The 15,691-nt window shown below is 44.1% G+C and overlaps 1 protein-coding gene across 1 annotated transcript in view; it reads left to right on the plus strand.

The window, feature by feature from the left end:
* Window positions 1-15,691, plus strand: part of KIF15 (kinesin family member 15) — a 2,415,358-nt gene that overhangs the window by 778,562 nt on the left and 1,621,105 nt on the right. The gene's annotated exons all lie outside the window — the stretch shown is intronic.

Raw genomic sequence — 15,691 nt, forward strand, 5'->3', positions numbered from 1 at the left:
GAAAAGAAAAGCAATGGAGACCTATACTGGACTTGTCCGCTCTAAACACTTTTCTCATTGTGCCAAAATTCAAAATGCTGACGTTACAGCAACTTCTTCCCATGCTGGGCAAGGGGTCTTGGCTGGTTACTCTGGAAATCAAGGAGGCATACCTGCATGTCCCAATCAGACACAGCTGCAGAAGATACCTCAGATTTCTTGCAGGGTCAGAGCATTATCAATTCTCAGCATTGCCTTTTGGCTTATCTACTGCACCCAGAGTATTCACGAAATGCCTGGCATCAGTAATTGCACATTGCAGACTTCAGGGGATACAAATATACCCTTACCTGGACGACTGCCTTATACAATCGGACAGCAAGCAAGCCTTGATAAGAAATTGGACTATGTCATTCACTTACTACAGGCTTTGGGATACACAGTCAACATTCAAAAATCAAGACTACTGCCATCCCAACAAATAATTTTTCTAGGAGCCAAACTGGACACAAACTCACAAATGGCTTTCCTCACAGAAGAAAAACAAGAACAATTACCAGATTACTTCAAAAGCCTAGCAAAGCACACCCAGATGACTGCAAGGAAAATCCTGCAGGCCCTGGGTTTCATGGCATCTTGCATTCTTCTGATTCCACTGGCAAGACTACACATGAGAAAACTACAATGGTACCTAAAAGGTTTATGGTCTCAACACAGCCACAACTTAGAAGCAATTATTCCACTCATTCCATGTCTACAAAAGGAATTTTTGTGGTGGGCACAAGCAAGCCAGCTAAACAAAGGCATGTCTTTCAACAAGCCTCAAGCAAGCCAAACCATTACAACAGACGCCTCAGATCATGGATGGGGGGCGCACATGGAGGGCAGATGCATTCAAGGGCAATGGGCACCCCGGGAATGGCATCTGCACATCAATCAAAAAGAGATGTTGGCAGTGATTCATGCAATCGAGGCCTTCGGAAAATTTCTTCAGCAAGGTCATCTGCTAATAAAGACAGACAACACCACTGTTATGTGGTACATAAACAAACAGGGAGGCACCCATTCTTACCCCTCTGCAGACTAACAATGACTCTTTGGGAAAAGTCCCTGAAACTGAACATACAGTTGCAATCCCAGTTTGTCCCAGGCAAGGACAATGTTCTGGCGGACAGTCTAAGCAGAAACATTATGGACCCGCACAAATGGATGTTGCATCCAGACATTTTTTCACAAATAACTCATGCATGGGGAAGGCCGGACATAGATCTCTTTGCCTCACACCTCAATCATCATCTGAAGAAGTTCTGCTCAAGGACACACCATCCTCAAGCCTGGAGAATGGACGCTCTCTCCTTCAGCTGGAATTCTCTAACAATCTATGCATTTCCACCTCTACCATTAATGACCAAGGTGTTACTGAAGATCAAAGCAGAACAACCGAAAGGCATTTTGATAGCTCGACTGGCCAAGACAGCACTGGTATCCATTACTAAGGAGCATAACTCGCGCAAGCCGTGGCTCCTGCCTCAATGGCCTCTGCTTATAACTCAGCACAATTACAGGACTGTTCATCCCAACCTGCAAACATTGCAACTGACAGCTTGGAGGGTTCCATGACTTCTCCCCATATCTCTCTCTCCAAAAAAAGTTCAAGAGATCTTACTGGAAGCACGCAGGCCTTCCACCAGAAAAATTTATTCAGCCAAATGGAAGAGATTCAACATCTGGAATGCCAACAAGGGTCAGGATGCATCAGTAATGAGCATCCCACAGATACTAGAATACTTGGCAGAAATGCTTCACAATGGCCTTTCATATTCTTCCATAAAAATACACGCTTCAGCAATTTCAGCAAAATACAACTGTGATCCACCTGTGTTTTCACATCCTTTGCTAAGACAGTTTCTAAGAGGGATAAAGAATATTAAACCTCCAAGAAAACCACCAGTGCCTGCATGGGACCTCAACTTCGTCTTGGAAAAATTAACTCTTCCTCCTTTTGAGCCAGCAGCATCTTCAGAATTGCAATTTCTCTCCTGGAAAACAGTTTTCTTGTTGGCAATTACTTCAGCAAGAAGAGTCTCGGAGATACAGGCCCTCATGGCAGTACCTCCATTTCTCATTTTCCATCAGGACAGAGTCTCTTTAAGAACCAATCCTTCATTCATGCCAAAAGTGATATCCAGGGTTTCTCTAAATCAAGCAATTCACCTGCCTACTTTCTTTCCCAATCCTCAAAATAAAGGAGAAAAGCTTCTGCACACTTTGGACATACACAGGCAATTGCTACTACTTGGACAGAACAAAGGCCAACAGAAAGTCTGACCAACTATTTGTAGCTTACGCTGCTGGAGTACAAGGAAAGGCAATTTCAAACAAACAATTTCAAAATGGATTGGAAACTGCATCAGATTCTGCTACTCTTTCCATGGAAAAGGTGTGCCAGCCAATATCAGGCCACACTCCACCAGAGCTACAGCCACCTCCACAGCCTTTCTAAGAGGGGTGGCTACAAAGGACATTCTAGAAGCTGCTACATGGAGCTTCGTGCATACATTTTCCAAACATTACAACCTGCCTTTATATTCCAGATCCCGAGCAGGCTTTGCTTCTGCAGTCCTGCAGGGCATTTTAGCTACACCATCCTTATCTTAGATCCTACCACCCCCAGCTTGGCTATGGTATTCAACCCATATGTCAGGACTGCAGTTGCATTCTTGAAGGACATAGTACAGTTTTGTACCTACCATAAATGTAGATGTCCGATAGATATGCAACTGCAGTCAGGTTTTCCCTCCCTCCTACCCCTCAGTAATTCTCTTTTTTAGGGTCCACTCCCGCTTTTTCAAATTAGCTGGGGATATCTGTTATGGTGTATCTGTTTATTACTGTTGTGCATGTCTAGAATTTTTATCCATTCTCTAAATTTAGCCTTCCTTGGAGGGCACCTGGCATCTGGGGCAAGAAACACTGAAGAAGATGGCATCGGCTGATGCTTTTATACCCCAGCCGCTCTGACATCGGGGAAGAGGTGACATCAGCCGACGCTGGACCCAGACTTTGGAATCCGGCCGACCGAAGGGCTGCCTGAGGCAGGACAACCCATATGTCAGGACTGCAGTTGCATATCTATTGGACATCTACATTTATGGTAGGTACAAAACTGTACTTTGTGTACACTTACCATAAATGTAGATGTTCGAGTATATTCACTGTTGCAGTCCTTGTTACCCTCCCTCCAGCCCCCTGATTCTTTGCTTTCAGCTATCCTTTTTGGTTTGGCATATCTTACACTATGTGTATTTGCTTTTTGCTGGGGGTGTTTCACACCATACAATTGCTTCATATTTTGGGGGCACCTGACATCTGGGGCAAGAAAAACTGATGTAATGGCATCGGCTGCATGTTTTATACCCCTGATGACCTGACATCATGTAAGAAGCGACAGCATCCGATGCAGAAATCCCAAGACTCTGGTATTCAGGCCAGCTGAGGGCTACCTGCAGGCAGATAACCGAAATGTGATGTGATGAAATGTGAATACACTCGAACATCTACATTTATGGTAAGTGTACACAACTGTACTTTCCTTGCCTCAGTTCTCTTCCCAGCTAGTCTTAAAGCTTTGGGGAAATCTTCCTGTATGTGAGCAATACTGGACACTTAACAAATGAAGAACTTGGTATAATCGTGAAAGTGCTTTACATCACAGTAGTTGTCCAAATCACTGTTGCAGTATCCGCACCCCCCCACCTACTTTTATTTATTTATTTATTTATTTATTTTTTTGCTTTATTGTTGGCTGGAGGTGGACCTTCAGCTTCTCTCTGCTGACATGAGTCTGGTTACCATTTTTTTTACATTAATTGTATCTGCTTGGGGTAAGAAAGTCCTGTGGAACTTCAGACATTTATGTCCCTTATGTACTAGCATGCTTCCTTATAGTTAGGTCATAATTCAGATGTACAACATAGGAGGAGGACAGCCAAGCTTTGTTGTACTGGCTGGATGTACTGTATCCTTGGTGAAATACTTCTCCATACATGAGCAATAATGCAACAGTTATCTATCTGGACATCTGTTATGGTAAGTCCTTAACATGTTGCTTTCTTTATGCAGATCACTGGAGGGGAACTCTTCTGCATTCCGAGGTCTAAAGTTTGGCCTGAGTTTCAGAGCTGGGCACTTTTCTCCCACCAGATGTCAAATTACATTTGACATCTTCATGTGCTATATTAGTGGCATCCACCTGTGACATTTTTTATTTTTCTTGAGGTGTTTCTAAATTCTGTCAGAAGGAAACTTTGCAAGATTGTTGGACCATGCCTGTGACAGAAGAGCAAGCTGTATTAGTTCTCGGTTGGCAAACCTTTCTTCTGGTCTTTTCTACAGTTTGTATGGTGCTTTGTTAGCTTTTAGATTAGAATTTGGATGTTGGGATAGTGAACGAAACACTGACTGTAAGCCATCTTGCACATCACTAAAACCTCTCAGGCATAGTCCTCAGAAACTCTGCATGCACCCAAACAAGCCAATTCCCATCACAACACAAACAGCCACATCTTGTTTTGTCTCGACTACAAAGCCCATAAGGCAAAACACCATAATCCAATATCCTGGTCATACGAGACTTCATTGTGAGATGCACGGATATCCCTCTCACCAGGCTGTATAAGGAGAAGGTTACAGTTAGTTGCCTGTTGGGGCTAGGATCTGCCATATCATGCAAGTACTCTGGTTACTAACCTCCTGAGTACTAGTATGATTTGGCTGTAGTCCTTATAGGTGTGAATGACTTGAAATGTACCTCCTTGGACTATATGAAGAGAGACATGATTGAGCTCTCAGAATGTGTCATAGGCAAGTATGAGCCTAGCACTAAGCAGCATTCTGCCATATCCAAGGATGTTTCAGAAAATGATCAGCTGTAACAATTTTCTACCGGTGTCATTCTTGTTAGCCTGGGAAGACATGGTTGACAGGCCACACTGTTTTACCAGGAATGGGCTTCACCTGTCACCTCTAGGCTTTCAGATATTGATCAAAACATTATCCACCCCATAGTGCCTTTTTTAGGCATTGCCAAATAGACAAACCTTTCAAAAGAGCAAAAGTTACTCAGGACAATTAAAGGTGTTATTGTTCAATGCAAGGAGTCTTAACAAGTAACTGCACTCACTAGAAGCTGTCCTCACTCTGGAGACTGCTGACATCTGTGCAATTACTGAAATGTGGTTCATAGCCACGGAAAGTACTCAGGCAGTGCATGTCTATAACACCTTTAATACATTCCAGTTACCCACTGAACACGAAAGGGCAATAGGCGGAGGTGTATCTGTCCACATAAAGGATAAGCACCCCTCAAGGCTGGTCAAACAATATGACATGGTTGTGCTCTTCTGTGTTCAACTACCCTGGAAAAAATCTATTACCATATTCATGCTAGCTACAGGTCCCCCACCATGAGTCAGAAAACTTGTACATCATACCTGATGTTAAGGTTATCACTCACCATCCTGTCGAATACCATACTCATGAGTTAGTTTAACTACCCCTCCATTAATTGGAAAAAGTACGCAACCAATAACATGCAGGCCCAAAGGTTTCTTGACTTTGTAATTTCATATGCCCTAGAGCAGCTAGTCTGCACTCCTGCTTTGGGGAACAATTATCCTAGATCTAGTGGAATATAATATATAAAAGAAAGACTTACTATATTAGTAATATGGAAGAGTGCTGTACCCCCCCCCATGTGATGTCATCACTGATAAGGTCAGATCACAAAGCGATCTCCCTTGAAATAAAGTAAGACTAGATCCCCCACCTAACCCCAAAAACATTTAAGAACTTCTCTAAGGTAAATTGCCTTCTTATTAAGGAATGGCATAGCTGGTTTTCAAGCTCCCCCAAATCCAGAGAACACAAAAACCTATTTAGTGGTGTACACAAAAGCCCTGTACGTCCATATAAACAACTTCATTAGAAACAGCAGTACCAGGCTGAAATAAACCCAGGTCAAATTGCAAAAACAAGCCACCCTAATGGACACCCTGGTATTAATAGGTTGTACAGCAAACAAAGAAAATAATTTTGAGAAGAGGGAATGTGCACAACAGAGCAAAAAGTCCATCACTAATCAAAACTAGCGAATCAGGGAACTAGTCATGTCTCTGAAAACCGACTTTGAGGTAAAAATAGCCTCCAAAGCTAAGGATGACCATAAGGCATTTTTAGTTATGTGCACATTCTTAAAGAACAACACCCAACAACGTGCAGAATTAGTTGTAGATGTCATGACTTAAACTTGGCCAGAATATGTAACGGATCTGCTGGCTGACAAATTCAGCTCAAATTTCATCTCCCCATCACCCCCAGTTCTCCTCCAGGAAATACCCTCCACCACCAATTATGACCAAAGAACAGGTTGCTACTGCGGTCTCTAAAGCTGAAAAAACTGCTTCATTGGACCCTGACGATATACCAGGTTGCCTCTGACAGATTAAATCAAGACTTATCAGGCCCATTAGGATCTCAATTTAACCACAACCTCCAGACTGGTTTTGTCCTGATAGAGTGGAGGACAGCAACAGTCATCCCTCTGCATAAAGGGAAACCATCTACTGACCGTGGAAATTAGACCCATAAGTTTGACTAGCATTGTATGTAAGGCCATGGGAAGAATAATCATGGACTTGAAATGTCATAGGAAACCTCCAAACAATTGACCTAACCCAGTTGGGCATTGTCAGAGGCAGGTCATGCAAAGTCACTAAGGCCATGGGTGAAAGTAAAATGGTACATACGGCCTACCTTGACCTGGCCAAGGCATTTGACACATTTCTCCACTCGGGTATTATAAATAAACTCACAAAATTGGGCAAAAATCCCCATGTCACCAGATGGATAGCCAGTTGGCTTATGGACAGGACACAGGTGGTTAAAGTTGGTGAATCCAGATCCAGCAAGTGACCGGTTATAAGTGGTGCCACAGGGCTCAGTGCTGGGACCACTCCTGTTTGGAATGTTCTTCTCTGAAGTCAAAGCTAATGTGGAAGGCATCTGGATGAGAAAGTTTGCCAACAACTGCAAGCTGGGAGAAATCACTAATCTTCCAAAGATGTAGATCTCCATCAGGAGGGCCTAGATCAGACAAATGATTGATGCCAGAACCATGGCCTAAAACTAAATGTGAAAAAATGGATTATCATACCATTTGGAAAGTGAAATACCCCTGCAAATTACACCAATAGCACACCCCTTAGAGTAGACTCGGGTAAGAAATCTAGGTGCACAAATAGTAGCCTGAACTTTGACAGCTAAGTGTCCACAGTGGTGAGGAAGTCCAATGTGACACATCTTGTACGTAAAGGTATGGTATTCAGATCCACGGAAATTATAGTCCTACTATACTCAGTCCTCATTAGACCAATAATAGCATACAATGCTCCATTTGTCATGTACTTAACTAGGCATTTACAACAGCTAGAGTGACCTCAGAGGGTCCACATAATAACTTGTCCTATGTGGATAGACTAAAAGGCCTATTCCTTTATTCTGTCCCCTATCAACTCTTAAGGGGTGACCTACGCCTGACCTGCAAAGCACTCTCAAATTCAGCCCTGATGGCGCTGCTACACATCTGTTTAAGAGCACAAGGGTTATCCGATCTAGGGATCTAAATTTAGTCAGCGACTCAAAGAAAGCATGTTGGAGAGAGAGATTTGTGTCTCAGAGATTAGCCCTTCTTTGGAATAGGCTTCCTTTTCACATTAAGCAGAGCCCTTCCCTGGCCCTCTTCAGATGCACTTTGGATCAGTGGATGGGGAATTGCAAATTCACACTTGGGGTAGCACCTATGTCCCTTTTGGGCATGGGGCAGTCTGTAAGATACTCAAGGGACAGGCACAACTTCATCCCATCCTCTTGCCCTTAGGGCCCATAGGTTGAGTAAAATTGGGTTATATTGGCTAGACTTGTGTGGGCTCTTAAGCTGTTAGCCTAGTAATCTCCTATGATCCTGTGTCTGCTCTTGAAAAAATTAATAGATGTGTTTACAAATACCATATAAGGTTGTTTATGCTAACTGAGTTTAATGCCTTGGTCTAGCACAGAATGTTAAGTTCATAGATTTAGGCATAAGAAAACAATATCAAGGTGAGGCATGAGGCCCTTCAGAGTTACCTGACTGAGAAGAAGCCTGCAGCCATCTTAAGAAGATATGACATGTTTCTCTTGTTGCCACAAAATTGATAGCAGGAGTGTCCTGTTCAGAAAGAATAAATGCAAATGAAGCTTGAAGTCATCTAAGGTGGCCCTAGAATCAGACCATTCATGTGGTGATCCTTAGTCTGAGGGCATCATTTCCACAGAAGCACTTGAGCAGCCCTCCCTCAATGCTTGTAAGACTGCAGCAGCCTCTGGCAATATTACTTTGGAAGTTGATATTCATTATCTTTCAGTAAATCCTACCAGACTGTAAATACTGAAAAGATATCTGCTTCTGAACAATATCATGTTATTAAGTGAAGGTCATATCCCTTTGGTTATTATCAAGAAAGCTATTTGAGGTCACAGGAAATCAGAATCCATGGATATCTCTGGTTCACAAATTCTTGACGATTCTCCAATTTTGTCAGGTTGCCCTGACTTGTACCAAACACAAGTTGCTGACCTTATGGCAGGTTGTCAGCCCTTACCCCCTACCCTGCATCTCTCATGATTGGGTTAAGCTGGCTCATGGCATTTTTCAGTTTTTAGAAATGTTTTTTTAATCTGTCATTAAACCAGCTTGTTTTTTGAACTGCAAGACTGTACTGAGTTCCTTTTCCGTGGTACCTGACTTTACCTTGGTTTAGAGTTTATTTGATGGGTGCCAGTTTGAGTTTTCTTGGAGTTATTCAGTTTTTAGAAAGCCTGCAAGCCTTAATGTAGTAACTCTCTTGGGTCCAGAGTCCAGATAAAATGGGATGTCTGTTCTGTGACTCCACTAGGTCATAGGAGTTAGAGCTGGACTATAAATCTCTTCCACTTGTCCTGTGATGGACAGTAAGGGAGCAGTAGCATTAGAAACCCCCCCCCCCTGAGGACCTGTCACTGCAGCACTGAGGACTGCAATAAATGGCTCAATTATAAGGAGGCATTTCTGATTAAGAACTTTATCCCTGTCAGAAGACGTGAAGGTACAGCTCTTAAATGTACCCTTAAATAAGTATTTCATCAGGCTCCTGGCATATAATGCATTCAGAAAGCTGGGGGATTTAGGGAAGACTTGTGTATTCAGTGAAGCATATGTCCACCCTCCTATTTATGTAACAGTAAGTGCCCTCCAAAGAGCCTTACTTCCAGAAGCAAAGTAAAGGGAAGCAGCCCAAGGGAAGAAAGACCACATCAAAGCAAAGATGGAAGTGGGAAGACAGTGGGCCCTCAGGGTTCAATCCTCAAAGGGGAGCAGCTGTGATTATACAAAACTCCACCCCTTGACCTCCCTCCTAGGGTACCCCATTCAGTTTGCAGTATTAGAAATTGGTTTCCCTTTTACCATCACTAACTAAACAGTTAGACAAATTTATTTTCCAACTTATTGCCAGAGGATACAAGCTCTAGTTTTATGGAAGGGCTCCAAAAAAAAAGAGTTCACCTGTCCATACAAGCAGACCAGAAGCAGTTTGAGTCCCTATAAGTCAGAAATGCTGGCTTATAGATGCAAGAGAGACTATGCCTTTTGAGATAGCCAAAATTCAGGATGTTGACAATATATGTTGTACTGCCTCTCCTAAATCGTTATGTGCTCCTTGGTAGTCTGGGCCTCAAGGATGCCTACGTCCATATTCCCATTTACAAGGGGTGCAGGCAGCATATGAGATTCATGGTTTGGAGTCACAATTGTGTTACACCCTTGCCCTTTGGTTTAACTGCTATATGTAAAGTTTTCTCAAAATAGTTGACCCCATTGATAGCTGACTGCAGAACAAAGGTCATACATATATACCCTTGGATAATTCCCTTATTCAGATCTTGTCCCAGAAAAAGAAAGAAAAAAAGGGTTATAGACTGGATTCCACACTACCCAAGCCCACTGGGCTTCAACCTCAGCAAGCAAGAATCTATCTTTCACCCAAACCAGAAAACAGTCTTCCTGAGGCACTTTTGAATATAGACATCAATGTGACCTACCTTCTGCAAGAGAAAAGGGGGTCACTTATTGTTCTGTTCCAGACTATTGCTAGGAAACCTAGCTTAATAGCCAGTTGTTGACCCTCCTAGGCCATATAGCATCTGTCATACTGATGATTCATTGACAAAATTGCAGATGAAGAAAGTACAGTGGATGTTCTTCGTATTTCACTGTTGCAGTCATCACCTCTGGGTTATCCCTGCTGTGGTAGCCCTCGACTGGCTCGAATATCAGAGTTGATGTTTTTCTGCGTTGGCTGCTGTTGATTTACAGCTGAAAACGTCTAAAGCTAAGTACCCCGTTGGGGATCCTTTTTTTCTTACACTAACCAATGTCTGAAAAAGTTAACAATTGTCTTGCCTGTGGAATGCAAATACCGCACCGAGTCTTCTACTCATACTGCATCACTTGGTTAGGCACAGATCACGACGTCCCCCATTGCTGGTTCTGTGCCCACTTTAGTGTGAGAACCATTCATCAGAGAGCTGTTATTGTAGCCAGGGATTTTCATCTTCCATCTTCACATTCCGAAATGGCACCAGTCAGCCAACCATCTGTAGACATTCTGAAGAAACTTAAGGATAAAGATAGAGACAGACCACACAAGGCCAAGCCTTCCAACGACTCTACTGCTAAGCAGGCCATCAGTTCTCTGTAACTCAGTGAGGCGCTTTCGCAGCCCCTGATGCCCGATTTGATATTTTCATAGGCCTCTACAGAAACCCTTTCGGAGTACGTTATGCCACAAAAATCTTTGTCTTCCAAGCCTTTGGTTGTCTCTGCCTTGGTTGGGTCCAGAGCCGCGACGCAGGCACCGGCTTCCAAGGACGCCTTTTGTACTACCGATTCCATACAAAAAACGACATCTCTTCTGACTACCGTTCCTCTCAGACCGATGGATTCTCTTAGACCTAGAGGCAAGACCACTCCCAGCAAAACTATTTCTAGCCACCATGTTACTCCTGTTCCTCCTCCCCAAACTCAAATGCTTAAAATAGCAGAAAATCTTGTCACCCTTATCGGGGTAGTCAGGCCACAACTTCTAAAAGGAAAAGAGACCCTTCTCCTGAAATACTAATAGAACAGGATTCTGATAAGTCTGATTGTTCAGATTTTGAAGAGGAACAGCAACCTCTGACTGCTTATGAAGATTCAGATGCAGAGGAATCCATTCCCTCTGCCTCCCCACCAGAAGATCTTTCCTTTGGGGAAACCCTTCACACCCTCAGGCAACACTTCATTGAGAATCCCAGGACTTCCCTCAGTCTAAGAAAAGACTTGAGAGTTTCTAGACCTGCTCCAGCACAGACATTTGCCCATCCCTCCTATCTTAGAGGTGGTTGATGATGTCTTCCAGGAATCCAGTTTAACTCCTGATGCCCTCCCACCTGCTCCCAGAAAAACCTGACTGGTATTACAGAGTACCGGATTCTCACAAATACCTATAGAGAAATCCTGTTGCAGACCCAGAGGTCATTACACAGGTACCAAAAGGAGCTAAGGCTAGTCCTACAAAGAATCCTACTCCTTCTGACAAGGACTCCAGAGCTCTGAACAGATGGGGTAAAAAAGTATACACCTCTTACAACATTGGCTATTAGAGCTCTCAACAGTCAGTTCCACATGTTAAAATATCAACAGCACACTTTGGAACTGTTGAAACAAAACATTTCTACCTTTCCCGACTCTGCCAATTCGAAAGTTAGCAGATTTTTACTGCACTCCACTTGTCAAGTGGCTAAACACTTATTACACTGTGGATATGATGCCTTAGAAGCCTCAAGCAGGGCAGCAGTGTCAGGATCTGTCATTCAGAGATATGCATGGTTGAAGGAACAACCTCTCCCTGATTATGTCCAATCTAAATTACTTGATGGCACCCTTGGATAAGGACCACTTGTTTGGAGAAAAAGCAGAAGAGGTGCTTACAAAGATGGAAGACAAAGCAAAATCTATGCAAACAGTAAAAGATTTCCTTCAGGTACAATCTGCTATGTTCAGCAGGAATTTTCCCTCAGAACACTGGTCCTTTCCTGCACCTAGCAGACTGGGGCAAGGTAAGCCCCACAGGGACAGACCAGACCACCCAGACTCCCATCCCAGGGATAGCTGAGAACCAAACTGTGGACACTTCCACTCCAAAGGTATGGAGTTCTAAGCCATCCCTCTATGGCAAAAACTCTCAATGACTCCCTCTCCCCTGTCTGCTTTCTTTTTTCTCACCAAAACCTAGGAGGGAGGCTCTCCCTCTGCAAAGAAAATTGCCTTTCTGTAACAAAGGACCAATGGGTCTTAAAGATCATTTTTCAGTGATACAAATTTTCCTTCAACGAACTTCCAATTCTAAGAGGGTACCCAGACTTACCTCTGAATCAGTAGGCAGAGGCATTGAAACAAGTCCAAACTCTCATATCCCAAGGGGCAGTAGAACCTGTCCCCTCAGATCACACAGGCAAAGGCTTTTATTCCAGACTATTCCTTGTTCCCAGAAAAGAGTGCACTTAGGGTCCCATCCTGGATTTATCCATTCTGAACACCTTCCTGGTGGTCCCCAAATTCAAAATGCTAACCTTACAGCAGCTGCTGCCTATGCTGAAAAAATGCCTGGTTAGTAACCCTAGATCTAAAAGATGCCTACCTCTACATCCCCATAAGGGAATCCTGCAGGAAATTCCTTGGCTTCAGAGCAGGCTCACACTTTCAGTTCTCTGTGCTACCCTTTGGCTTATCTACTGCTTTCAGGATATTCACCAAATGCGTAGCCCCGGCCATAGCCTTCTCAGACAGAAAAATATACAAATTTACCCTTATCTGGATGACTACTTCATTCAGGCAGACCAAAAAGAAAAGCTCCTCTAGGACCTCCTGTTTGTCAAAACCCTCCTAACCCCCAAAGGGATGCAGCATCATCGAGAAGAAATCAAAACAAACACCCTCCAGGAAGATCATTTTCTTGGGAGCACTGCTAGACACAGCATCCCAAATAGCCTTCCTATCCCCAGAAAAGCAAAGCTTCCTGCCTCTCTATTTCACCCAGATGGCTTCCAGAACTCACCTCACTGCCAGGAATTCCTACAAGCCTTTGGGTACATGGCATCTTGCATCCTTCTAATTCTTCTGGCCATGCTTCACATGAGAAAACTTCAGTGGTACCTAAACAACCTTTGGTGTCAGCACTCTCAGCCTGTAGAGACCTTTCTCCCTCTGATCCCCTGTATAAGGACCGAGTTTCTCTGGTGGGCAGGGGCCTGTGTTCAGAACAAGGGTCTTTCCTTCACCCAACCAGGCAGACCTTTACCACCGACTTCTCAGACATAGCTTGGGGCGCTCACCTAGAAGGCAGGTGCACCCACTTTAGGATGCCCAGCACCTTCGCTTACACATCAACCAGAAGGAAATGATGGCAGTACAAAAGGCTCTGACTTCCTTCAAACCCCATCTAAAGCCAGGGGTTCTCCTTATGAAAACAGACAACACCACAGTAATGTGGTACATAAACAGGGAGGGACCTGATCTTACCCTCTGTGCAGGCTAGCAATGAACCTCTGGCTGACGGCCTCTTCCATGGGACTACACCTGATAGTCCACTACCTACCAGGGATCAACAACACCCTGGCAGACCACTTAAGCAGAAACTTACTGGATCCCCACGAATGGCAGCTCCACAGAAAAATCTTTTTACAAATCACTCAGGTGTGGGGGACTACGGAGGTGGATCTCTTTGCTTCACATATCAACCATCAGCTGAAAAAAGTCTGTACCAGGGAGTATCACCACCTAGCATGGAAGGTGGCTGCATTGACCTTCTCCTGGAACACCCTCTTTGTGTACACATTCCCTCCTCTGCCTCTTATTCCAAAGATACTGATCAAAATAAGGGAGGAGAGACCAAAGGCCATCCTCATTGCTTCAGATTGGCCCAGACAACACTGGTGCCCCTTACTGCACAGCCTGACCTTTTACAGCTTCCCCTGATCTCAGACCTCTTAATTCGGGTGGAGGGGGGGGTGCTGCACCCAGATTTGCAGACTCTCAAACTAATCAGCATGGCTAATGCTCTAAAGGCAAACAAGGGGGCCCTGTTAAGCAAACAGGTCCTAGACATTATCACATAGGCCAGAAGACCCAGCATCAGAAAATCTTATGCAGGAAAATGGAAAAGATTTTCCTCCTGGAGCCAGTCCAGAGGGGGGCAATACCTCACAACCTTCCCTCTTATCCTGGACTACCCTAGCGGTGCTACTTAAGTGACCTCTCCTTCTCCTCTATTAAAATCCACACCTCAGCCATTTCAGCTCATTTTGATACAGAACAGCCCCTGTACTCCCATCATTTGATTAAACAATTCCTCAGAGGGCTTCTAATATCAGACCACCCAGAAGACCACCCACTCCAGCCTGGGACTGAATTAGGTTTTGGAAAAACTGACTTTACCACCCTTCAAACCTGCTGCTTCAACAGAACTAAGATTCTTCTCCTGTAAGACTGCTTTTCTCCTAGCTATCACCTCAGCCAGGAGAGTTTCAGAACTTCAGGCACTGATGGCCATTGAGCCTTTCATCATCTTCCATGCAGACAGGGTCTCGCTGAGGACTAATCCCTCCTTTATGCCCAAGGTGGTATTTAATGTAACTCTTAATCAGGCTATACATCTACCCACCTTCTTTACTAACCCTCAAAACAAGGGGGAAAGAATTCTGCACTCACTAGACATGCACAGAGAGCTCTGAAACTATCTGGACCATACTAAACCCTTCAGGAAAACAGACTAACTACTTATCAGCTTTGCCCCAGGGGCAGAGGGGGGAAGCCCATTTCCAAGTGGATATCACTGTATCCATTTCTGCTACAGATTGCATGGGAACCCTTCCCCCCAAAGTCTTTTCAAACCCATTCCACTAGGGCAGCCTCCACTTCCACAGCATTCCTCAGAGGAGTTCCCACCAGGGACATCCTGGAAGCTGCCACCTGGACTTCTGTCCATATCTTTACCAAGCATTACCACCTACCTCTATTTTCTAAGGCTAGGGCAGGGTTTGCCTCTGCAGTTCTGTAGACCATGCTGACCCATTCCTAGGTCTCTTTCTAAGCCTACTACCCTTCTCTTCAGCTTTGGGAATCCTCCCACAGATGATGAGTGCAACAGTGAAACACAAAGAACATAGTACAGTTGTGTACACTTATCATAAATGTAGATGTTCAAGTGTATTTACTGTTGCAGTCCTGGTTTCCCACCCTCCTTCCCCCTCATATCTTCTTTTGTTAGGGAGACATAAGTTTCAAAATGTGGCATTTAGCCACCAGGACCACTTCTGATGGGTTAGGGCAAGAAAAGCTGGTAAGTGTACAGAACTGTACTTTCCCCAGGCTCACCTATGGTACCAGCAGAACCAGCCACTGAAAGTTGCTATCCCTGAGATACCATGCGTCAGGACAGTACTAATTTGTGCTATTCAGACAACTCATGCCTTGTGAAATTGACCAAAATTTCATCAGATATAGCCTATGGAACCTTCACCTTGGATCACGAAGCTC

Source organism: Protopterus annectens, chromosome 3.part0 (assembly GCF_019279795.1).
Source record: "Protopterus annectens isolate FY-2018-M chromosome 3.part0, PAN1.0, whole genome shotgun sequence".
Taxonomy (NCBI): domain Eukaryota; kingdom Metazoa; phylum Chordata; order Ceratodontiformes; family Protopteridae; genus Protopterus; species Protopterus annectens.